Genomic DNA, 6,000 nt, shown 5'->3' with positions numbered 1-6,000 from the left:
GTATACGATTTTTAAGAAATAAAAAAAGATAATTAGAACGTATCAAAATATTTATATTAATTCATTCCGAGACTGCTATTAACTAAATAATTATAAAATGAGAAATAAATGAATGATATAAAAAGATATGTTGAATCCAGGATCCTGACGCCTGTTAGTCATTACCCCTTTGAAATGCTAGCATCATTCTTTTAGCTAGGTAAGGGAAACTTGGATAACTTTTCTACTTGTTTTTACAGGCTTTCACAAACCCCTACGCTTGTGAAAGCCCGTTGGGGTAGATACCACCCACTCGTAATATAATCTACGCCAAGCAGTAATAATTAGTATTCTTGTGTTCCGGTTTGAAGGGCGAATGAGCTAGTGCTTCAGCAGGTACAAGGTATACATAATCTCAGTTCCAAGCTTGATGGTGCATTGGTTATTTATAAATGATTAAGATTTCATACGACCCCAATGTCTACCGGCAGTGGTGACCATCAGGTGGCTTATTCGTCTGTCAGATGTCAAAATAAATAGTGTATGTTGTATTGATATTTAATTGTTAAATAAGTTGTAACATGATGCTTATGATATAATACATATATCACGATGTTCTACAATAAATTGGCGTTAATCTCGTTGATGTTACGAAATGAATATAAATCGTGTAATGATACCCAATTGTATGCAAATGTATAAATCATCCGAATGCCACGTTGATAGCAACAACGGCCTACGCAGCTGTGATTGCTCAGCTTGTATTTATTTTTATTATACAATCTTGAATGTTTTCCCACGAGGAACAATAACGAGCTTCTAAAGTATCTTCATAATGACACTGAAATAAACGTTCCGAAAATGAATCGAGTTTTACACATTAATCGTTAACGCATCATGTGTTTAATTTATTTTAATTGATGAATCGTATTATGAAATTATATCACATACTAAAACCTCTAAACACACTGTATGTTTTAGTATAGTTTTATAATTCCAATAAATATATATGACGGGGAGCCGGCAAGATTGTTTGGTTCGGGGTCACCATATTCGTCATACATATTCACGAAATAATACAACAAATCGATAGCTGGATTATCGTATATTGATTTTTACAATATTTCATAGGAGACAACATCTGTCATATCCTTCTTAACAACTGACATTCCATGTTTTTCTAACGTGACAAAGAGCGATTGACCTTAGTGGTCATCCAGAATCAAATCTCAAATCGAAGAGATTACAATCAAAGTATTTAATTATCCGATGCTGCGACATATATATTACTGTTGTATTATATGTTAAGGTATGTGTAGCAATCTAAAGAAAACATTTAATTATCTTGTGTGGTATCGCCTCAAGATATATTTTTCATTTTTATCATACACGCCCTCCTATTAGTGTCGTATCATTTTACGACTTTTCGATTGTTATTTGACAGTAAATGTTGAACTTTCTCTATTAACAAGCCATTACATTGTAGTATTTATGTCTCTTTAATATTACACGACAAATTAATTGTTAGATCAATATAACCTTCTGACGCGGTGGCATTCACCTTAACTTTAATGCTTTTAGTCTCGGTTTGAGATTGAATTTGGTATCGATTCATGCATATTTACCTACATTGTATATTTTGAAATTTTACGTTATATTTGGTAAAAGTAATATAATAATAATAAAATCAATCAAAATCAAAATATACTTCATTCAAGTAGCCTTTTACAAAAACTTTTGAATATTCATTTAACAAACTATATTAAGTGAAGCTACCACCGGCTCGGAGTGAAGATTCTACCACGAAGAACCGGCAAGAAACTCAATAGTTACTCTTTTTCAACATTTGAAAATACAAAGTCATGTTAGTCAAATACAATTATATATGTATGTAATATATCCTACCTGGAAGTCAACAAGTATTAACTCCACCCTTTTTTATCATCTGTATAATCTTGTACTGAATAATATGCCTTCTTTACCAATGTATTTTTTACAAATGATTTTTATTTATGAATCGGCAAAGTTAAAAATATCTGCGAAATTTGAATATAGAAATGGATACTTTACCCAAAGAAGGATTTATTGAATTTTCGGAGTCGGAAACTTGGCGTTATAAGTTTATCCTTACGTCTCGTCCACATGCAATGATTATCACTGATTCTATCAATGTTACTGTGAATGTACATAATATTGTTGTGACGCAACAGTGAGTATTCCAACTTTGTTAAATTCTCCCATAGGCAGTCTTTAGCTCCAAGATTATAAATAGACCGGACCGCCCTCTTTTGTAAAATAAAAATAGATTATTTACAAAATATAATAATAAATAAATAATAAATAAATATTGGACAACATCACATACATTACTCTGATCCCAATGTAAGTAGCTAAAGCACTTGTGTTATAGAAATCAGAAGTAACGACGGTACCACAAACACCCAGACCCAAGACAACATAGAAAACTAATGAACTTTTTCTACATCGACTCGGCCGGGAATCGAACCCGGGACCTCAGAGTGGCGTACCCATGAAAACCGGTGTACACACTATTCGACCACGGAGGTCGTCAAAAAATAATTTCAATAATATATTAATTAATAATTAAATATGTTTCTGAAATTTCAACCTTTTTTTGTGGTTCACCATTGACTCTGTTAAGCGTTCTCAATTACTAGCTATTGTTACGATTTAATTAAATAGATTGTATAATTTCATATAGTATTGATTTATGTATGAATTTGTATGTGTTATTTATGTAAAGATCAAATATGTGTAAATTTATATTTTATTTATGTGTGTTTGTTTTTTTACATATTCATATTTAGTGGTATTTTATAAGGAACTGTTCATTTATATATTTTTTATTGTGCACGGGGCACAATAAAGAACAATCCCATATATGTTTATATAATTTCAGCCGTAGGACGTCCATTGCTGGACATAGGCCTCCCCCAAAGATCGCCACAACGACCGGTCTTGTGCAGCTCGCAACCAGCGGCTTCCCACGACCTTATATATTTTCACAATTGATTCTCGGCCCGAAGATTGCCTGGAAGAGATTACTGCTTTAGCGATAACTTGCACCTACTGTAACTTTTTACATTCAATAATAATTTAATGTGTAAATATTTTGTTTTTAGATTAAACCAAATGATAGATCCAAAATATTTTACATTAATTTTAAGCTTAGAATAAAGGCAGTCAAGAATACATATTAAACAATGTTGCTAAAATTCTTCTAGTCTTTATAAATTTTAAAAGTATACAAAAATATAACACACACTGGACGAAGCTAACAGCTATCCAACGTAATCCGTATGAAAGAGGTTAAAAGGCTTTAAAGAAAATAATCTATGAGATAAGACAAGTTAAAGTTATATTCATTAGATAAATTGAACTTTTAAGTAGATGTCTCTTTTAAAGATTCGAACATACGAGATAGTGAGAACAGAGATAGAGATAGCGTAGAACGTGACAGATAAACATATAGTGGAATTATTTTAATGCTCACTACTTAACTGATAACAACAAGTTTAATTTAAATTTAAATAAAGTTATAAAAATTTCTATCCATTTTTTTCCTTTTTATTAAGTAGAGATTACTCTAACTTAATGTTGGAAACATTTTTATAGCCCTAAGATGAGATGCCTTTCGACATGATTGGAAGAACTTAGCTTACGGAGGACCAAAGGCTGTATCAACTTTACGAGGCACTGGTGTGTAACACAGGTAACTTCTAAGCTCCTGATTTCTTAATAGAATTTTTTGGCAATAAAACCAAGTAACTTTCTATAGATTTTAAAGCTGAACCTTAAACATCTTAGAATCTATAATCTTAATACGCTATTCAGTAGACCACATCGTGCAATTTAGTTAGCAGGTAGTAAATTGTCTGTCGCAAGAAGATGTAAGTGTCCTCTTTATGTTCTGGTACCTTGTACAGACCATTAAATATTTTTTTTATTGGAAAAGTAAATCACGAATGTCATTGCGTCCACATAATTTGTTTAAATTAGAGCGGAAATATAGACAATTTTAATTCATATTCTTATTAATTGATTGTGTTACAAGTTAATATAAATAGTCTCTTATAATCTTTATTTAATCTATATAATTCTGGTGGACGCCCTCGGCTTCGCTAGCGTTTTTTGTTTAGCGGAGTTTGTCGTCAGATGTTCGGTAAAAAAGTAACCTATATCTTTCTTTGGTGTTCAAGGTTGTTTCACACAATATTTCCTCAAATTCAGTCCAGTACTTTGGCTGTGAAAGGGCAACAGATAGACAGAAAGGGTTCATTTCGTATTTGTAATATTAGTTAAGATAAGCTGTCACAGAAAGTTTAATTTAATTATAAAGGTTTTTAAAATTATTAGAATGAATGGTGCATTAATAAGAAATCGTTTCAATATTTGGGCGATTTTAATAAAGAAATAAGTCTTTGTTCAGAAATATGTTGAAACAAATTGAAATACATACATAATACTCAGTATTAAACTAATGAGAAGTGTTTGAAAAACAATCATTCAATAAAAATATAAATCTCGCTAAAAGAAAATGTACTCAAACTCCGTGTCCGTGTATAACAAATATAATTTAAAATCCGAACATAATCTCTTGTAAAAGTTAAATAATACATTCACATACATGAACTATGATGTTCAATTAAGAAAAACAAACAAACTAAAATGCCGAATCATGAGTCGTCACTTGTGCTCATAACCACAACCTTATTAACAGAACAGCTCAAACATCGCTTTCATTATGGCTCCTCTACATTCGACAATCTTGGCAGAAGACTTTTATGGTCTACGGATTAAACTCAGGTTATTCACATCGTAATTTGTATTAAAATTATGATTTGAATTATCTGGCTTTATCTTTGCATCTTTCATGATCGATAAAGGTAATTTTATGCCTACTAATCTATTCTATTCTTGAATCAGTAGTGAAAATGAAATCGTAAACAGATTTTATATTTATCTTAAGTAACTGCATAATGTATGTTATGTATAATTTAAGCACAAATAATATTAAGAAATGTGTACTTGTTTGTATATTAGATTAGGCTTTTATCGACAGACAAGCTGTTCAACAAAAGCAACTAGTTTCCGATCACTTTAATACAAATTAGAATTTGAATATACATTTAGTTTTTAGCAAGTAGGCATGTGTCAATTTATTGTAAAAAGAAGCAGCAATAAAGGCTATTTTATTTTTTTATTTATTTATTACTCGTTTATAAATTAAATCAAATATTTTTATTCAGGTATACTTTCCAAGAAGCATTTAAAATCAACAATATTTTTTTTAAATAATGTCATTACAATGATTTTTTTTTCTAAATATTAAAACCAATTAATAAATATGGAGTAAAATAAACTAAAAATAAAATGTTGATGTTAATTTAATGATAATGTTAAAATTGTTATTAAAATTCCGTGTGAATTAAAACAATAACATGAAAATAAGTTCAAATAATATTATATAAAATCGTATGCAATAAAAAGAGGCAGAGAGAAATAGAAAGGGAGGCAAAGGTAGCCTGGAGGGGGGCATAACGCTTTTTCCTTATCTGATGATGTCTGGCAGTCCATTCTTCTGTAAGCCGCGTAAAAGAACTTCGTCCTAATAAATATATTATTCCTATTATAAAAATGTTGTTAGATATAAATTGATATAGCGAAAAAGTAATTATATGTGCCTTGCACACACAAGAGAGTAGAGCGTGGCGAGGGGAGCAGCAAGAGAATATCATGTCGTTTGTCGTGACGGCATACGTCTTACCCACAAAAAGCACCAATAGATTTTTTACATTAATAAAATTTAGTGTAAGAAGTATCGATAAATTTTCACATCATTAAAATCGACTTCGTTTAATAGTTTTTTTAGCATTAGCAGCCCGTAAATGTCCCACTGCTGGGATAAAGGCCTCCTCTCCCTTTGAGGAGAAGGTTTGGAGCATATTCCACCACGCTGCTCCAATGCGGGTTGGCGGAATACACATGTGGCAGAATTTC

This window comes from Vanessa atalanta, chromosome 18 (genome assembly GCF_905147765.1).
Source record: "Vanessa atalanta chromosome 18, ilVanAtal1.2, whole genome shotgun sequence".
Classification (NCBI taxonomy): Eukaryota; Metazoa; Arthropoda; class Insecta; order Lepidoptera; family Nymphalidae; genus Vanessa; species Vanessa atalanta.
Note: the sequence above shows the minus strand (reverse complement) of the source record.